Source organism: Saccopteryx leptura, chromosome 5 (genome assembly GCF_036850995.1).
Source record: "Saccopteryx leptura isolate mSacLep1 chromosome 5, mSacLep1_pri_phased_curated, whole genome shotgun sequence".
Classification (NCBI taxonomy): domain Eukaryota; kingdom Metazoa; phylum Chordata; class Mammalia; order Chiroptera; family Emballonuridae; genus Saccopteryx; species Saccopteryx leptura.
The window spans coordinates 170323900-170344673 of NC_089507.1; the positions used below are offsets into that span (position 1 = coordinate 170323900).

A 20774-nucleotide genomic window follows, 5' to 3' on the forward strand; every position below is an offset into this window, starting at 1 on the left:
GTGGCGGAACTCTGACAATATTTAATGACTCGGGGTGGCAGGGGTGGGGGGGCCCGTGCAGGAAGGAGGGGGCAGACGGGGAAAGGAACTGGAGAGAGCAGGCAGAAAACTCCGGGGGAAATTCCGTGGGGGGAGGGGAAGATAAAAGGGGGCTGTAAAGCAATTTTGACAGGTTAACAGACAGGTAATATTCCAGCGGTGTTGACTTAACCAGGCTAGCGCTCCATGCGGCACCGATTAGGCCCAGGCACCGGAGTCTCGGCAGCTCGGGGTTTCACGGAAACAAAGGTCCAGTCAGAGAAAACCAAACAACAGCCCAGCAGATGCAGGCGGCCCGGCCAGCCGCTCCCCTCCGTCGGAAGCCACCCGGAGATGCTTCCTGGAGACCGATCTGGAGAGATAACTTCCCGCGAGATGTGTGGCAGGAGCTGCCACCTGGGGACCCAGGGCCTGGCTGCCGACAGCTCTGAGTAAAGGGCGGGGCATAGATGACCAGGGCAAAATGCCCCTCATCCCTACAGGTGAAGGCCGACCAGCCCCACAACTCCTCGTCCTGGGAAGACAGCTGGCTAGGCCCACCCGCTGTCCCAGGGCTGCAGGCTCAGGACAGTGAGCAATGCAATTGCAATGCAATGCAACTCATGCCCGCGCCCAAACAAACCCCAATGGACTCAGCCAGGTTCATCCCCAAACGGTCACCCACGGGGTAAGTTCCTTAACCTCTCTGGGCCATCTGAATTGCCTCATGTGCAAAAAAACAGGACAGTAACTCTCACCAGGCTGTTTAATGAACGCATTACCACTTCCATGTTCACAGAGTGAATGTGAATGTTAATATTAAGTTGAAATTAAATAATTATGAGGACTAAATAAATACAGTCATCTCCCTTATCCACAGTTTCACGTTCCATGGTTTCAGTTACCCATGGTCAACCGCAGTCCAAAAATATTAGATGGAAAATTACAGAAATAAACAAGTCATAAATTTTAAATTGTGCCCCAATCTAAGGAGCATGATGGAAATCCCACACTGTCCCTTTGCATCTTTCCTGGGACCCGAACCGTCCCTTTTTCCAGCGTCTCCATGTTACGCACGCTCCCAACCTGTTGGTCACTCAGGAGACATCTAGGTGACCAGGTCAACGGACCTAGTATTGCAGTGCCATGTCCAAGTCACCCTTATCAGTCATGGTCCCAGACCCACTCACATAACTTTCATTACCGTCTGTTGTGATAACTGTTCTATCTTGTTCTCTTAGGCATTGTCTCTTCCCGTGTCTACGTTGTAAATTAAACTTGATCGTAGATACATATGGACAGGGAAAAACAGTATATACAGGGTTCAGCACTGTCCGTGGTGTCAGGCATCCACCGAGGCTCTTGGGGGTGTCCCCTGTGGATAAGGAGGGACTGCGGTCACGTGTGGGCATGCACACGGCCTAGACCACAGTAGGTATTAAAGACGTCCTAGTTCTTCTTTGCAACTGCCTCTGCCATGCCCCTGCCCGGATTAGGAGTGTGGTCTTTTGAATACTGCAAAAGGAGTACATCGGGAAGTGCTCAGTTCTTCTCAAATGCAGGAAGGCTGTTCTAGGTCCACCCATGCTCTCGTGGATTGGGGACAGAGCTTCTTCTAAGAACCAAAAGAGGCGCCATGCTGGCTCAGGTTCCATGGTGAGACCCCCAAGACACCCCCCGCTCCCTGAGACCTTGGCAGCCACACTCAGCAACCTGATACGGTCCCCTGCACCCCGACTCCTCAGAGAGCAAGAAAGTGTTCAAAGTCGCAGAACCGGTCCACAAGGGGGCCAAGACTCTGACTTCATTTCCTACAGGGTGCCCTGGCCTCCGTTACAGGACGCTATTTTGAAGCTGGATTATATATATTTTGGGTTATTTGGAAAATCATTGTGGCTTTAGATAATAAAATTCTGAGTGACATCTGTCAGCCCTGGTCACCATGAGTGGGTTGGGCGGCGTTTCCTTTCTTTCTCGTTTCTAAAAGAGCAATGAAGTAAGTGTTACCAAGGAAGGTTTGTAAGAGTCTGCAGGGTTATGTATTAAACACTCTCTTGAAATGGGTCCCAGTAGCGTGTACCTGAGCCCTCGTTACAACAGGCCTGCAGTGGTGTGCCCAAGAGCTGAGCCGGCCAATGCTGGCAGCGACACGGAGTCAGAATCAGAAACACCTGGCCGGAACCACAGGGCCATCTGGTCAACCACCTTCCTTTCACCAGCGGGGAAGCAGAGGCCCCAGGAGCTGGAGGCGAGTCTTCCCAGGGCCCCATCCCACCCTCTCCAAGGTACCTGTGAGAGCCCTTCCTTTCTTCGCATTCCACGACATAGAGCAGCACTCCAGTGAGCAACAGATCATCTCCTGCTAATTTTACTAAAAAGGCATCTTACGACAGAACCCCTTCACATGAATCTCAGCCCCACCTCTCTGTTTTCAGGAGGCAATTGCTATTCCCTACTCAGAACAGGGTATCTCTGAGGACTGCCTTTTGGTTATTCGGCATGTCAGTCTTTACCTAGGATGGGGCCAGTAGTTTAGGAAACACCTGGGCTGTCCCAGGTCCAGTGCTAGGGGAAGGGGCCATCTGCAAAACAGACTGTGAATGTCTGGGTTCTTCAGCACACAGGAACCCCTGACCCAAAGCCATCATCTTCGCTGTGCTCTCTGCTCCTGGCAGTCCCCCCAAGCCCTGTGTGGCCATAATACATTGACAGCCCCATTTGATAGAGAAGCTATGGAAACACAGAAGGGTTGTTTGTGTCCTAGACCTTGAGGTAGTATCTATATGTGCCAAGAACACACTAGACACTCATCCAAAAGGGACGAAGAGTTAGAAACAAAGTTGGAACACGCCTCTGGTCATTATAATAACCTGCTGGGATGACTTCACAGAATCTTCCCTCCCCCCCCCCCAAGAAAATTTGATCAACATATATGTAAAGTCTGAAATTTTGTTCAGCCTTTTCTCATTAGAAGCTCAATTTGGCACCTAGCACCAGAAAGACATCAATGAGCATTTGATGAAGAGATGAGCAAATGTGGAAGGCAGCAAGCCTTCCGGGGAAACTGCGAGAGGAACGAATGCGCATAACATAGGCACACACTACTCTCTATGACACGGGCCTGGAGATGGGTTGGGAGCTCCATTCAAACTGATGGGGAATCTGCTGTAAAAGTTCCTGGTTTCAAACCACCTTCTCTCGTCCTGATCCTTGTGATGTAGGGAAGGCAGGACTCTTCTCCCCATGCGACCAAGGAGAGAACTGAGGGATACAGACAGTGAAAAGCCGCCCCAGAGTCTCAAAATGAACGAACAGAACTACCATTCAACTCATTCCTCTTCCACGCTGTTTTCGATTCTCTTGATAAGGGTATGCTAGAGCCTTAAATCTCTCAAAAACTGCATCTTGCACATCATACCAGAAGTTCTCAGACAGATCTAACTCAGAAGGCAATGAAATAATCCCACATCCTAGCGGCCTTGCCAACAGCTGGTGCCTAAACCACGTCACCATCTGTGGCCTTGAAGCCCAGGAAAACAACCCTAATCGCATTCTGGAAGTCTAGGAAAGGTGGCTTGCCAGAAGGGAGAAGTATGAGACCACACCTCAAAGCTTTCTGGGCAAGGAACACTAGAAATGAGGAACTCTGTGGGATTCTCCCCAAAGATCCCACCTTTGTCTGGTGTACGTCTGTTTTATCGCCAGGAACACCGAAACTATCCCCACCCCCCAATCAAGACCGTGAGCGCCTGGTCAGAAGCAACGTTGGTGCTCCATACATGGGAAATTAAGATTCTGGATCCACAATGCACTGGCCTTAAAAAAAAAACTCTCTGCTCCAAATGTTGTCTAGCCATTCTGGAATATTACTCAGCCTTCAAAAGGGAGGAAATCAAGACTTTACTTTCAGGGATCATTTCTATAGTTTGTTACTAAAAAGGAAGGAAATCCTTATGCAGGTTACAGCAGGGGTGAACCCTGACATGGACATCGCGCTCTGTGACATAAGCCAGTCACAAACGGACAAACACTGTATGACTCCACTTACAGAAGATGCCCCCCGAGGAGTCAAATCATGGAGGCGGACAGCAGAACGCGGGTTGCCGGGGGCTGTGGGAAGGGTTAACGGGGAGCTGGCGTCTCCTGGGCACAGAGTTGCAGCTTAGGAAGATGAAAAAGCTCTGGAGACAGAGGGTGGGGTGGCGGCACGACAATGTGGAGGTGCTTGACGCCACTGAACGGTACACATAAAACTGGGTAAACTGGTAAATTTTATGCTATGGATCTTTTATCACAGTTAAAAATAAATAAATAATGATTTTTTTCTAAAACAAAAACCTCTGCTCAAAGTGTAACCGGGGTTTCCAACTACCTTCCCCCCAATAGGACGAGGATGTTTTCAATGGACATCATTTCAAAGTCACGGTGCCTATGACTCTATCTCTAACTCCCCAAACATAAGACAAGCAGCCAACAGAAAGGACAGTCAAGCCGCCCCCAGCACTCTGACACTCCATCCTCCAGGTGACACGAAAATCATCTCATCACCCATCCCGGGAGAGCAGGCTGCCAATCTGAACAAAGGGCCTCGGGAATATCAACATGGATTGCTACACATCAATTGTCCAAAGTCCAAAAAGTTGCCACTCTTTGAAGGAGGCCGAGAAGAGAGAGAACTAAAAACCAAGAAGAAAAGCAACAAAGGTTAGGTATTAACAGGCTCCAGGGAAGGCAAAGGTAAGCCATCCGGCATGAGACGGGGGCACCAGGGCAGAGCCAGGCGGGAGGCCTTGCCCGCGTCCTCTCGGCTGCTGGGCAGGCGCTCAGTCTCTCCAGAGGAGTAAGTATCTTTAGCCCTTCTCTGTGATGTCGGCTCGAAGAAAAGGAAGCTGTGTTTAACCAGAGTCATGGAATAGAAAGGGCAGCCGCTCTTAAAACAGAGGCCATAAAGGTGCTGGAAGGTTGGTTCCGCCCTTAAAGGAAATAAAATTTATGGTGTTTCAGATAAAACGCTCAGGATGGAAACCTGGCCCGATAAAAGTCAACCAATGAGTAAAAAACTTGTCTTCAAAGACAGTGTCCCCATATTTCAGCCACAGTAAGGCCCTCAGACCCACCACGCTTTGTTGGCCACGCAAACCCAACCTAGACACATCTCCACCGGCACCCAGTCCTTCTTTCTCCGTCAGACCCACAGACGGGTCTGTCGACCACTTGGCTGAGATGGTAACCCTTTCCGTTTGCAATAGTAACAATACCATTAGTCATAAAATGGTTATCAGGTGGTGGAGGGAGAAATTACTGGCTGAGAAGTGACAAGACACCTTCCAGACTGCCAGGAATATTCTAGTTCTTCATTTGGACAGTGGTCAGGTGGATGTAGACATATGTAAAAATTCACTGAGCAATGCATTTAAATTTTGTTTATAGACATCACTCTTTAGTTTAAAAGTATACATACACACAGAGATTTTTTTTAAAAACCATCACATGTTTATTTCATGTCCAACTAGAGTCAAGCTGTTAGGGCCCCCGTGGAATACATTCATTTCCTCCAGCTCCCACCTCCTGTCCTCTGAAACCCCCAACTCCTGTTCCCTAAGTCGGCTTCTCCAACAGGTCACGCAGAGGAGAGGAATCGAAACAATTCAAGTAGCTCATTTCCTGTTTGGATGAGTGTTGCAAGGTGGTTGACAGAAGCTCATGACAAAAGTTAACTAGAGATTCTCAACAAATCCAATGCTCCCCACACTGTGCTGAAATATGTCACTCAAGAATTCCCTGCATTAAAAAAGAATATGGGCCCTGGCCGGCTGGCTCAGTGGTAGAAGATCAGCCTGGTGTGTGGAAGTCCCAGGTTCGATTCCCAGCCAGGGCACACAGGAGAAGCACCCATCTGCTTCTCCACCCCTCCTCCTCTCCTTTCTCTCTGTCTCTCTCTTCCCCTTCCGCAGCCAAAGACTCCATTGGAGCAAAGTTGGCCCGGGCACTGAGGACAGCTCCATGGCCTCGGCCTCAGGTGCTGGAATGGCTCCGGTTGCAACTGAGCAATGCTCCAGATGGGTAGAGCATTGCCCTCTGGTGGGTATGACAGGTGTATCCTGGCACATGTGGGAGTCCGACTGCCGCCCCACTTCTAACTTTGGAAAATATATATTTATATATGGGCCCTGGCTAGTTGGCTCAGTGGTAAAGTGTCAGCCTGGTGTGTGGAAGTCCTAAGTTCGATTCCTGGTCAGGGCACACAGGAAAAGTAACCATCTACTTCTCTTCCCCTCCCCTTCTCTCTCTCTCTCTCTCTTTCTTTCTTCTCCTCCCACAGCCATGGCTCAATTGATTCGAGTGTGTTGGCCCCAGATGCTGGGGATGGCTCCATGGAGGCTCTGTGTCAGGTGCTAAAAATAGCTTGGTTGTGAACATAGGCCCCAGATGTGCAGACCATCAGCCCCAGACAGAGGTCACAGGTGGATCACTGTCAGGGCACATGTGGGAGTCTGTCTCTTTATCTGTCCTCCTCTCACTTAAAAAGATAAAAAATACAATAAAATAAAATAGAATATAGAATGAACATTCTTCTCCACACCACAGGCTTTCAAATACCAAAACCAGTTGGCAGTCTCCCTTCAGTCACCTCTTGGTCAAGGCATTCCTCTGTTCCACACGTAACACCTCGGATGACAGCAGTATGGTATTTCTTACATGGCCCCCTCTCTCTCCTGGCTCCCCTCCTCCAAATACACTCCAACCCACATGACCCCAATATAACCAACTCCCCTTGTGTTCTCTGTGTGTTTTAACTTCTTAAGCCCACTCCTATAACACTTCATTCATCCAGTAGGCGGTGTTCAACTTCTCTTTTCATAGGTAACCCCCTTTAAGGGAAGGAAAGTACCCCTGGGTCAATGCAAGCTCACAGCATCTCACCTGAGTTACTACCCCGGCTCTGGTTCAGTCTGGACAACATTGGTGCTTTGCTGACCCTCCAAGAAGCTCTTTCTATATTTGTCAACTGCGATGCTAGGACCAGCCCCACAGGTTCCTAGCCCAGGGCCCAGTACTGCAGGCGCTCGGCTGACGCTCACTTTCATTACTGTACCTGCTCCCATGGGCCGCTCCCCAGCCCACCTCTGACAAGTCTTCTGGCCTCAGGAACCCACAGGTGCCATCCACAGGGGAGAGGACTCGCAGCCTTCCTCCGAGGCCTCTGTGGCATCACCTTGGAGCCTCGAGTCAGCCCCAGGAAAACAGTCCGACGGGTAAACAGGAGTGGAGCCCCCACCCTCCGGCAGCCCCTCCCAGAGCTGCCGTTCCCGACCTCGGCCTCTTGAGGAGACCTGCCTGCCTCATTTACTACACAAAATAGAAAGCAGCCCTCAGGTTTCGGTCTAAGGCATTCATTTGTGGTTTTTATTTATAGTCCTGTATATATTTGTGCACAAACAGATACACCAGCCAGGAAGCTTAGGTCCAGGTACACACACACACACACACACACACACACACACACACTCACACACCAGGAAGAGCAGGATCTATTTGCACCTATGCACAGCCCAGTTAAAGATAAGCCCATTTGCTGTTTCTAGAAAAACAAGAATCTATTATACTTCACATTCTCAATTCCATCCAGAAACACCCTCAAAAGGACCATCTACCAGGGGTCTCCAAACTTTTTACACAGGGGGCCAGTTCACTGTCCCTCAGACCATTGGAGGGCTGCCAAATACAGTGGTCCTCTCACTGACCACCAATGAAAGAGGTGCCCCTTCCAGAAGTGCAGTGGGGGCTGGATAAATGGCCTCAGGGGGCCGCATTGCGGCCTGCGGGCCGTAGTTTGGGGACGCCTGATAGTCAATGCAATCAACTCTCAAAGTTCCACCAATTAGTTGAGTACAAATTCTAGCAGACTTTCGCCCTTTGCTCTTAATTAACCTGAGAATTTGGAAAATGGGGGGGGGGGGGGCAAAGAGAAGAACACCCGGCCTCCAAAACTCACTCCAAAGCCATCTCTGACAGCGTACGACTGTCTCCCTTTACTACTTTGCTACCAGCTACCTCTCTACAGTCCACTAACTGACCATGTCGCCACGCAGTAGTAGGTCCTGAAGTGTGTTCGGTTCATCTAACAGGGGTAGAGGTGGGGCAGAGAGGAAATATTCCCAGTGATGTAATCCATCAGTTGCTGTGGACCAAGAGGCAGCAGGACAGGTAAGCTAAGAGCTGGCCCAGGATAGATCATTTTATCATTCTCTGCACTTTAAAATATAACCTCCCCACTAGCAAAATTTCCAGAACATCCTGCAGCTAACGTGATGGCTGAAGTAACCGTCTCTCCCACATTTGTTTCTTTTTTTCCTCTCTCTCTCTCTCTCTCTCATTTTGATTATCTCCCAGGACATCAGCTCCCCCGGTCATCCCTCCCTACCAAGGATTCCGAAGTCCCCTCCTGTCCACCCACGCCCACTTTATGAGAAACATCTCCACAGGAGCGATCTGGGCCCATGGTGGGGCAAGAACAGCACCTGCAACAATGTTGCAACCCAGAAGCTACAAAAATCATGAGAAAACTTTTTATTGCGCACAGAAGGCAACTGGAAGAGAGGGGAAATGTTCTCTGGCTAGAAGGGTCTGTGCCTGGACCCACAATTTACTGGCGCGGGAGGGCGCTCGGGAGGGAGGCACCCTTCGTAACTTCTCGGGGAGTGCCTGGGTTTGGACCAGGGGGACGCTGGAAACTCACGTGCGTGGTGTGCAGTGTGCTGTAACGAGGGTGGAATAAGTTGCAAAGTTCCCAGGATTTTTGAGAATCTCTATGAAGGTGAGTTCCAAGAAATTTCCATGCCGGGCCTTGAAGGAATATTTAGGCCACGTCTCTAGACCTCCTAAGAGTATTGGTATTTCTGTGTCTAAATCTCTAGAAAGGCTTTGGTGTCAAAACCTGAAAAAAAGCATTTAACGGAAAAGAATGTGTTCGGCGCCCTGGTTATATACAAGAATGGGCAAAAGTGGGTTTACAGTTGTGAGTACCTGAAAGTTTATTGTTGTATTATTATTTTTTAATTCTTGTAATTTTGTTGTTGTTGTTGCATTACAACTGTAAACCTACTTTTGCCCACCCCTGTATCTCACCCTGCATCCACTCTGACCTTCCCTCCAACATCTGCATCCATCCCCGGCCCCCTAAGAAAACCTACACACTCCGAGAAGTGGAGCCCTGCCGTCTCAGGGGTTGTTGTTAGCCTAAACTCGGTGTACATGAGAACACAGAAGGTGCGAAAGGAAATCTCAAAAACACATTTCCTTCTACAATCCAGACACGTTGGTCATCCATAATTTCATGCGGCCAAACCTCCAATTCCAGCCCTCCACTCAATCCACACCGAATCACAATCACTCCTCCAAGGAGCCACGCCGCGCCCATTCAAAGCAACATAGCATATGAATATGCTCAAACCCAACCTTACAAATATATTTACGTCAAGTCTCCCTTTGACAAGGTTTCTCATCTTACCAAGATTGCGGATTTGATCCCGGGTCAGGGCACATATGGGAAGAAAACAATGAATACGTAACCATAACTAAGAGGAACAACAAGTGAATGCTTCTCTCTCTCTCTCTCTCTCTCTCTCTCTCTCTTTCTCTCTCTCTCCCCCCCTTCCTGCCCTTTCCCCTCTCTATCTCTCTAAAAAGCAACAAATAAAAAGTTTCTCATTTTGTCACAAAAAAATAAATAAGGACGCAAATGAAGGAAAAATTCTGAAAGGGAGCAGAAGGAAGTGATGTTATTATCTCGTTATTAGAAAGATGAGTTGTCTTTTGTTTGTTTGTTTGTACGCTGCTTTCTGGCATTGAGCTATGCATGGTACCTGCAGTCTTTCGTGTTCTCTACCCCAAGACCTGTACCCCAGTATCCGCCTAACTTCCAGTATCACCATCACTTAAACACACACTTGTAAGCCTCTGAGCAGCAATACATACTGTTCCCTCTGCCAGAGACACCTTTCCTCTCACACTTCCTCCCTGAAGCATTCTTTGAACACCTCTTATCCTTAAAGTGAATGTGCCTTATGAGGTCTTCCCTGTGCCCACAGAGTCTCACATCCCTCCTTGTGCCCCTAGAAGCCCAGAGTTCTCTTCATCCCCTCATGGCAAGCCCTTGTCTGTCTAACTGCTCTATAAGAACTGTCCCCAAGGGCACTTAGCCACAGGAGACTTTACAGCCCCACCATGCAGAACAGTACCAGGCCAACAGGGATGCTTAACAGGTACCTGTGGAATAAATTAACAAGTGAATGTTTCTCCCACGAAGATCTACAGATAAGAGCTTTTATTCTTTAAAGACAAAAACACATCTCAAAACTCATTCCAGATGCCGACATTTATGAGCGTGAAAACCCACACCTCAACCTCAGGGCCATCTGAGGAGAAGCGTCCAGCCGCAATGTACCTGAGAAAATCTCTCCCCTGTGCGCTTTGCCCAACCAATAATCACTTTGCTTTCTTGCTCCTTCCCACTTACAACATTAGGACAGTGAGTCTCAGAGGCTCTCAGGAAGGGTGGGAATGCAGGTCTAACAGTATCCACCTGACGTTTAGGTCCTAAACCCAAGCAGGGTCATCCTGGCTTCTCACCCACCAGTCCAACGGGAAGAGACGCCTTGGCTCCGTCTCAGCCCGGAGCAAGCCCTGCCTGCCCACAGGAGGCCGCCGGCCGCAGTCAGCGGGGTGGGAAGGGGCGGCCGATAGCAAACCTGGAACAGCGATCTCTCTGCCTGCTACGTCAGAGGTGGGTGGACCAGGTGTGTGCACACAGCTGTCACCATGTGGTCAGTGAGCTATGTCCTGGATGCTTTCTGCTTGGAGATCCTACCTGGGAGGCAAACACCCCAGAGGGGCCCAACCACAGCACGTAGCTGTCCAGCTGGTTCTCATCCAGACAGCAGAGATCCCATATCGAGAGATAACCACAGGCCCCTGTGTCCTCACCCGGGGGGCTGTTCAAGCCCACTTCCCACCCTCCGATCGTCCACAGGCAGCCGGGGAACAGGGATGGGGGCTGCTATCTCACCCACCGGCACCTTCCACTGGAGCAGGCTATCTAGATAAAGAACAAGTCAATCATTTGGATTCTCTGAGGCCTGCCTATGTGTCTTCCCCCAACCCCAGCTTGAGAGGTGGGCTGTTCCCTGCCTGTAGATCTCGGTATCACCTGGAACTGCACAGAAAGGGAACTTACTCCCTGGAAGGGACCGCCTGACGAGGTTCAGGTTCCCAGCTTTGCTCCCAACAAGCTGTGTAACCTCAGGCAACTTACTTAACTTCTCTGAATATGTTTCTCCATTCACAAGACAGTAAATAAGACTGACCTGCCAGAATCGCGGAAGGTAGCAGGATAACCTGTACAGAACACCGCTCGGTATAGCATGTGGTCGATAAACAAAAGCTAGTGTCTACGGCAGGGGTCAGAAACCTATGGTTTGCAGCCAGATGTGGCTCTTTCGATGGCTGCATCTGGCTCACAGACAAATCTTTAATAAAAAAAAAAAATAGTAACGTTAAAAATATAAAACATTCTCATGTATTACAATCCATTCATTTCCTACCGCTCATGTTCATGGTTGTGGGTGGCTGGAGCCAATCACAGCTGTCCTCCAGGACAACACCAAATTTTTATTGGATAATGCGTAATGTATACGGGTCGTTGTATGGCTCTCACAGAATTACATTTTAAAATATGTGGCGTTCATGGCTCTCTCAGCCAAAAAGGTTCCCGACCGCTGGTCTACGGTATTCACACAGTGTCTGACTATAAGCCCCTGGAGGGCAGGCAGTCATCCGCAGTTCTTGTGAAGTGCTGGTCTCAGCACAGCCTTAGCACAGGCAGCCTTCCTGGGAACGCCGGGCTGCCTGCAGGCGGGATGTACCCCTGCTGAGACACACCAGTGAGGCATGGAGGTCTCTGGGACAGCAGACCAGGGGCTCCCGTCCATGACAGCCGAGCTAACACACGGTGAGCCTCGCCACTCCAGAGGGAAAGGAAATGCCGACATCCACACCCCCCAAACTATCGCCTCCAGTTGTTTTTAGAGCTAAAAGAAGGGCTAGTATCTTCACCCAGAATCCACGGGCCAGCGCCCAGCATCATACAACTAAAATAACAGTAACACAGAGTCACCTGGGAGACACTGGGGGATTCGGGGCCCCGCATACGTGAGTATCCCCCCCTCGATTGTAACATGGGGGGCAGGTTCAGTGGCTCATCTTCAATTGTCTGAGGGCTACTTCTGGCTGTCAAAGGTGGTGACTGACAGCCATCTTTGCTGGAGAGCTACCCTATTAACAACCTGAGTGAGTGTGTGTGTGTGTCTGTCTGCCTTCTAAAGCTGTACTATGCTTTGTCACACAGGGTGGAAAGATGCCTCAGTAGGAGATCCTTGGGAAAAAACTCCCTTGATCCAAAAGGGAGCTGCTCTGACTGACACCTGTCCATCAAAAAGCCCCTCCCTACAGGCCCTGGACGGTTGGCTCAGTGGTAGAGCGTCGGCCTGGCGTGCAGAAGTCCCGGGTTCGATTCCCGGCCAGGGCACACAGGAGAAGTGCCCATCTGCTTCTCCACCCCTCCCCCTCTCCTTCCTCTCTGTCTCTCTCTTCCCCTCCCACAGCCAAGTCTCCATTGGCGCAAAGTTGGCCCGGGCGCTGGGGATGGCTCCTTGGCCTCTGCCCCAGGCGCTAGAATGGCTCTGGATGCAACAGAGCGATGCCCCACATGGGCAGAGCATCGCCCCCTGGTGGGCATGCCGGGTGGATCCTGGTCGGGTGTATGCAGGAGTCTGTCTGACTGCCTCCCCGTTTCCAGCTTCAGAAAAATACAAAAAAAAAAGCGCCCCTCCCTACAAAAAGTAAATGGTGTCACCCTGCCCAAGTCAGGTCCTCACGTTCACTGTGTGTCCTCCTTCCAACAGGCAGCAATCCTTCACCACCACATCAACCTCTCCAGCACAGACCACTCGGGCTCCTGGTGCTCACACGCACCCCAAGGTGACCTCGGGCACTGCCTTGCTAAGCCTTCCCCCGAATGTCAATGAAGGGACTCTCTTCTTTAAAGAAATCTGAGGAGCCACAGCTTAGAGACAGAAGGCACTTAGGCGGGGGAGCCCCGGGAGTCACCCCAGACCTTGCGTTCTACCCTGGCTCTCTCTTCCTCTTCTCCCCACTCCCCGCCAGCCCCCGCCTGCCTGGGGAGGTGCTCCGTGTCACTGCATCGCCTCTCTGATGCCCAGGGCCACACTGTCTAGTTCCTGTGTTCTTTCCACCTCCGGGGTACATGCACACAACACACTTGCAGCCTGAAGGAAGGTGCCTCCTTAGTGGAAACAAGATACAGTGGAGACATTTTTTTCCATGTCTAGTGACCACAGCTGTGCATATACATTTTTGAATGCTTCATTCCTCTATTCAAAGCCCCAGGGTCAATTATTGAACAGTTTCTAAAACGGGAAACGGGTCCCAGGACATCTAGAGGAAGAAATCCATGGTGCTCTGGACCAAAGGTCCTTGGTAAGGGGTGGGACGAGCCTCCATCTGACCAGACACTCCCACGTCGGAGCACGGAGCACTGACGAGGTGGTGGGTGAAACGGGAAAGGGTAATGTTGGGGGTTAGGATGATGGCCAGTCAGCAAAATGGGTCAGCACCGAGCCCCTCCCAATTCTTGCTCCAGTGCTGGACATCCGGGTGACTTTGGGCACCATGCAGTGACCTGTGCCCACCACTGAATTCCTAACAACGCCAGGGTCTTGTGAGGATTAACTGGAAGAAACTAGGCAAAGCCCTTAGCACAGCGCTGGGCTCCTGGGAAGGACTTAATAACTACCAGCTTTTAAGAAATCACCTTCCCTTATCTCAACTTTCTCTGCATCCACCCTATGGAATGGTCGGCATTCACCCCATTTAAGGGATAAGAAAATGGAAGCCAAGAGACAGGCGAAGCCAGAGTCTGTGCACTGGGCAGTGTGGCTGCAGCATGCCAAGCCCCTGGCCACCGCAGGCCTGGGGACCCGAATGCCGCCTTGCCTGGCACATCAGGGCTCTGGCAACTGTAGTGACCCGTTTCCTTTGTCCCCGTCCCCTGTGGTTTCTTTCCAGAGTCCTGAGAAACCACAGGACCCCTTGGGAGGCAGCCAGGCAGTGTGTCCAGAGACCAGCAGCAGCAGGAGAAAAAAGAAAAGAAAAACGTGTTCCTCCTCCTGGTGGTGGGTGCCGGCATGGCCCTGAGAGGAGGGGGCTGCTCCACGGCCAGCCCAGTCTTCATCCGGCCCCTGCTCTTCGCGACCCTAGGTGGGACCAGAGGCTTGCTGAGTCCTGCATTTGGAAGAGCCCTCCCTCCCTGGGAGCCAGATGGTCAGCTCAGGCTGGCCAGATTTGCCTGCCCCGGGGAGGGAAGGAGGACCTGGGAGAAGCAGCAGCCTGACCCCCCCTCCAAGGGCCTTCTGCATCTGTCTTCGAGTCCTGCAGAGGGACAAGGGCCTGCTTCTGTGACCGCGGTGCCCTGCCTCTAGGCACCCAGACCGCAGATGCCTGCGCAGGCTGCTCTGGGTGTCCCTGAGCTCTGCTGGGTTCCAATGAGGCTGCTCCCTCTCCAAAGCGAAACCGGGCACCACCGCCCTGTCCTGGCCTCCCTGGCTGCTTCGGTTCGGTCATCCTCTTCCCCATGTCTGCCTCATCGCCTCGGTGGGACTTTCTCACACAGCAGCCCAGCCGAGAGCCATCTGCACTTCGACCTCATACATGGACCTACACAAACCTCAGATTCAGAAGCCAGCTTGCCAAGGGAAAACACATACCCGGTGTGTCACATTAACAGTCAGGCAACCAAACCAGTGAATATACCGATCCCATCTGGGGGTGTCGGGGGACAGATCTGTGCCATGACAGCGCCTCTCAGACTGAGCTACCGAAACAGAAAAGTGACTTCTGGATGAAAAATCACAAAGCCTTTTTATCTCTCTCTGTGTGTCTCAGCATTTTGTAAAAGGGCCCTGCCAAACGTTTGGCGTAGAATAAGAAACTCACTTTTGAATCAAGCCTCCCTTTTTTTTTTCTTTTGGATTTTCTCCTTTTGCATTCCATGTTCGCCAGCTTTCTTGAATTCGGTGGCAAACACCTCCCTCCCCAGGGAGGCGCTGGAGCCCCAGCCCAAGCCGAGACCCAGCCTGCGCCCGAAGAGGGATTGTTTGGAGCAAAGTTAGAGCCACCATCCTGGGACAGCCTGAACGGAGGAAACAGACCAGCCGGGCCACTTCTCCCTTCAATTCCTCCCCAAAATCAGAGTGGAAATTAAATTAAATTGTAGGTCTTCAGCATGCCCCCGGCTTGGGGTAACTGCCCTGGTAAAGAGCTATTGGTAAAACTGCACAAACAGTGGTTCGGGCAAAAAAAAAAAAAAAATCAAAACAAGTAAGAAAAGAAAGAAACATGTTTCAAGGAGAAGGAAATCAGTGGCAAGGATCCTCTGAATTTCCAGGCCAAGGAGGGGGATAAAAAACGACCAAGACCCAAGCTTCCTCCATCGGGGGTAATAACTGAGCAGGCGCTGGACTCGGAGCAGGAGGAGCTCCCGCTGCCGGGCTGAGCCCCTCAGGCCCCCAGAGCCAGGCGCCTGGAATAACCGGGCAGGACCAGCCGGCGGCGGCCAGCAAAGGCGCGCCCGCGCCCGGTGGAGCCACAGCGCCATCAAGCGGCCGCTCGGGGAACAGCCGCACAGGCCGTGGGGAAGAGGTCCAAGGCTGGAAGCCTCCGCGGGCCCTGAGGGTGGGTCTGGAGCAGGGTCTGGCCCGCCAGGCTATCACTCCAGGCCCTGGGGCAGAAGCCTGCAGACGAAAACCAGCTGTCCAGGCACGCTACACAGCCCAGGACAGGCCTGGAGCCGGCTTCCCGGGAAGACGTTCAGGGCTGCTTTTGCAATCGGGGACCCACCGTCCTCCAGCAACTTGCTCCAAGTTAAAAAAAAAAAGTTTGTTTCCCAACAAAAGCGGGGTCAGCAAAGGGAGATCTGATGGGCAGCAAGACTGCCGGCCACACCCTGAGGCTGTTCAGAGGCGGGCACGCGCGCACACACACGGCCCTGAGTCACATATGAGGCCCCAGGCCTGTGAGATGGGCTGTTGGGTACATGAGCTTAGGTCACCACCCACAGCCCTGCAAGGTCCCCACACCTAGGACAGATCCCTCTCTACCAGAGTATGGCATGTGATTCCATGTGCTTCCCGGGATAGAATCTGGACCTCAGAAGCAAATCAACTCAGGAGATGAACACATAACCTCTATCCACAGTCCACTGAAGGAACCCAATGGGGGAGGGGGCGTCCTTAACACCAACCAGGAATACACCTAGTAATGTGAATACTATATAACAGGAGAGCCAAAGCATCCAGCGTTTGCTATGCGAGCACCACTGTGCTAATTCCTCTATGCACATCATCTTATGGAATCTTAGCCACCACCTTAAGAGATGGGTGGCACTTAGACAATTTTTGTTTTAAAGAAAAGAGATGTACCCAGGGTAAAAAGGCTTGCCCAAGTTCTAGGCTGGTGAGTGGCAAAGCCAGGCCTGGACCTCCCAGCCTGGAGCCACTCATTGCGCAGTGTTCGCAATCCCCACTTCCATCCAAACTCCTCTCCCAGGATGGGTCTAGGCTTTGTGGGGCCTAAAGCTTATACATTTTTCTGGAGGGAGGGGCAGCTTCTCTAAGAAAATATAAACATAGAGCTAGGTACAGGGGACTGTTGTTTCATTGCCTCCAGGATAGACCCCCTGTGCTCTCCAGCGCCCCCTTGTGCTGGCTTCCCTGAAACACGCTGCAGTCAGCCCTTCCAGCTCTGGACTCTGCAATTGACAGTCGTGCCCCTGCTTGTTCCTGAAACTCCTTTGGCTCCAGGTCACCAGATGACACCCACTGCCAAGCACAAGGAGTGTGCTGCAGACCTCCCCCCGGAGGGGTCTGCACCCCTGACATTTCCAGCCTGGACACCATGCTTTCCTGGTTTTCCTCTCTTTTTCTGTGCTCCTCATTGGTGGGATGTCTGTCACCTGCCCCTTACATGTCCAGGTGACTGTGGCAGAGGACAGAGGGTGACCTCAGAGACCGTCACACCTGAGGTTTCACCCCTGACCCTTGGGTAAGGGCTATGCGACCGTCAGCAAACAAGTCACCTTCTGTGAGCCCTTTTTCTCTTCTGTACAGTTAAAATTATATACAAGTTCTTTAAAAGATTAAATGAGACAATACACATAGTTTGCTTAGTAGGACGCTTGATACATAGTAGGCCTCCACAATCGCCACCGTCAGCCCTGAGTTCCAGTCCCTCTCTGCCTCCTGGGCACTGGATTACTATTTCCAGCCCCTGCAGAATTATCTTAGCTGTGGGCCACTCCCAGGAACTCATCTTGTCTAAAAGTGCCCTTCCCACCACTGTGAAGCCTGTCCCTCCCTTTCTTTCTGCCAGTTTCTAAAAGGCACCATTGACTAGTCAGGACAGAGACAAGAAATCCAGGACCCATCCTGAATCCACCTCCCACTGCACCAAAAATCTCCCTGGGTCCACAGGGCCCTCCCTCAGTCCCCCACCCCCTCTCCCATTGTGCCTTGGGGCTGTGGTGCCCCTGATCTAGCACTTGGACCTCTGGACAGCCTGCTAAATGCTGGGCCTTCCTGCTGTCCCCAAGCCGTCCTCCTTGCCGAGAGGGCGAGCTTCCTGAAACACAGCTCAGACCCTGCTGCTTTTCTTTCTCAAACCCTGCAATGTCTCTTCTTTTCCATCAGTATGACGTTCAACTCAGGATTCGCAGGTTCTTGTCGCCCATGTGCCTGCCTCATCTCCCCCTCAAACTCCATGAGGTACTCTCCTCAAGGACCCTCCCCTAAGGGATCCGCTCAGACACCCCAAACTATCTGCATTCCCCAAACCTGGCACCAGGTGCCGTCCCCCTCCGTGCCTGGGTACACACTACTCCACCACCGGGAACGCTCACCTTTTTCTCTGCCAACCACCCACAGACCCCAGTTCAAATGTCACTTCCTCTGAGAAGCCCTCCAAGATGGCCCTCGAAGTTCAGGACCAATTCTCTGTGCATACCCCGATCATAGCACTATTCCAACCCTATGACCTTAGCGTTCCTTTCCTATTTCCCAGGCTATGTGTGAGAGCACCAGCACCTTGAAAGGCAAGAGAATGCAGTGGTCCAGAGGGCGGGTTCTGGAACCAGACACCCTGGAGACAAATGCCAGCTCTAACTATCCCTTCACCCACAGCTGGGTGAATTGACCCCACCTCTGGATGCCTCTACTTTCTCATCTATATCACGGGATAGGATGGGCTCTCCCTGAGAGAGGTAGAAAGGATAAAAGAGCTTAGACCAGCGCTCAACCCAAGCCAGCACTGACCAAGGGGAGTGTCACGCCAGCCCCACAAGTAATTTGAAATGTTCTAGTAGCCATGTTGGATAGCTAAAAAAGAAACAGCTGAAATTTACAACATGGATGGACCTTGATAACATTATACTGAGTGAAATAAGTAAATCAGAAAAAACTAAGAACTATATGATTCCACACATAGGTGGGACATAAAAATGAGACTCAGGGACATGGACAAGAGTGTGGAGGTTACGGGGTGGGGGAGAGGGAGGAGAGGGAAGGGGGGTAGAGGAGGGTCACAAAGAAAACCAGATAGAAGGTGACAGAAGACAATTTGACTTTGGGTGATGGGTATGCAACATAATCAAATGTCAAAATAACCTGGAGATGTTTTCTCTGAACCTTATGTACCCTGATTGATCAATGTCACCCTATAAAAATTAATTTTAAAAATTTTTAAAAAGTTAAAAAACAATATATATTTTCAAAGCCATGAAAGTATTCTTGTAAATTAAAACAGTAGTCTCATTCACATTATACCGCATCATACAAATTAAGATCCGCTTTGCTTCCTACATTTTGTGATATGATTTCCATCGCTGGCTTATTTGAATGAGAAGTCACTTCCTCTGGGTTATAAAATCTATCCCTCATATCAGAGCTTCATTTTAGGCCAACGTCAGGGCTTCATGTGAAACAACGAAGGAACTGCCAGCTACGTATCAAATGATCTGTTGGATTTTTACTTGTGGGACTTCCACTGACCGTCAAGCAGGAAGTGCTCCTTTTCTGGGTAAGGGCGGGACGCATCAGTTTGCTCAAGTTTTAATTCTAATTTGAGTTCGTTTTATTAAATGCTCAGGTATTACTTGAGCAAATACATTTCATAAAATAAAGTATTCCATTGGGGGTTAACTTCATCACGAATAAAATGCTACACATAAGATAAAGAAACAGCTGAAATTAATTTTAATAGTGTTTACATATCCCAATATATCTCAAATCTTATCACAACGTGAAATCGATATTTGAAGAATTAAGCTAGTTCGTGTTATTTTCTTCATATTGAGGCTTTGAAATCCATTGTGCGTTTTACACCATGAGCCTCTCAGGTCACAAGAGCCACGTGTGAAATGATTTCAGGCCATGTGGGGCCCCCGTGCGGGGCTCCCAGGGGCCGAGCGGCCTGCTCAGGACCCCTTCCCTGGGCAAGGACGCCTGGAAGCCTGCGCCCTGCGCCTTTTCTCCCCTTGCTGCTCTGCTTTCCGTCCCTCCGCGAGAACCAAGCATAGCTGTGATCACACGACTGTGCTCAGTGCCTGAGCCCCTCCTAAGGAACCGTCGGATCAACTCCCTGCACTCCTGGTTTCTGCGAGGACAGTGTCTTCCCTGGTGCTGGTCTGCCAGGCCGGGTCCCCTCCCAGCTCCGCGCACTTCCCATTCCTAAGGCAGAGCTCAACCTTGACCTGCCCCCACTGGATGGAACGATCCGTCTAAATAGCTGAGCTGAGCATCAGACAGGAGGGCCCATTTTTGCTCATCTCTGCCTCCCAAGGTCAGCATGTCCCTCTGGAAGGGAATTAAATATCTACTGACTATTGGCCCTGGCCGGTTGGCTCAGCGGTAGAGCGTTGGCCTGGTGTGCGGGGGGACCCGGGTTCGATTCCCGGCCAGGGCACATAGAAGAGGCGCCCATCTGCTTCTCCACACACCCCCCCTTCCTCTCTGTCTCTCTCTTCCCCTCCCGCAGCCAAGGCTCCATTGGAGCAAAGATGGCCCAGGCGCTGGGGATGGCTCCTTGGCCTCTGCCTCAGGCGCTAGAGTGGCTCTGGTCGCGGCAGAGCGACGCCCCGGAGGGGCAGAGCATCGCCCCCTGGTGGGCAGAGCGTCGCCCCTGGTGGGCGTGCCGGGTGGATCCCGGTCAGGCGCATGCGGGAGTCTGTCTGACTGTCTCTCCCCGTTTCCAGCTTCAGAAAAATACAAAAAAAAATATATCTACTGACTATTAATCCCATATACTCTCTGGCCTAATTGTCTCCATATGTGAGGATACGCTACGCGATGGAGAGGGTTTAGCGCTGGGCACCACATGCGGGAGTTTTGATGAATTCCTCCGAGACACAGGTGTCACTCCTTCCATTTCACTGATGGCTCACACTTTGCCAAGGTCACTTGGGACATCCTGCCCAAAACACATTTATTACATGCCAAACACTAAATACTGTTATTTTAAAACAAACAGAAGGTGAGCATGCCACGCCCAGGTTGGCTGTGCGGCGTTTCATGGTGCAGGCACCGAGAACACAGCCTCTGTCAAGGCTGCTGTATTAAAGGGCTGACTTC

The 20774-nt window shown here is 51.1% G+C and overlaps 1 long non-coding RNA gene and 1 pseudogene across 1 annotated transcript in view; one reads left to right on the forward strand and one right to left on the reverse strand.

Annotated features, from left to right (window-relative positions):
* The window catches only part of LOC136406705 (uncharacterized), a 150552-nt gene that overhangs the window by 97802 nt on the left and 31976 nt on the right, over nucleotides 1-20774 (reverse strand). The window lies entirely within an intron of this gene.
* LOC136407229 (small nucleolar RNA U3) lies at nucleotides 3913-4000 on the forward strand (annotated as a pseudogene).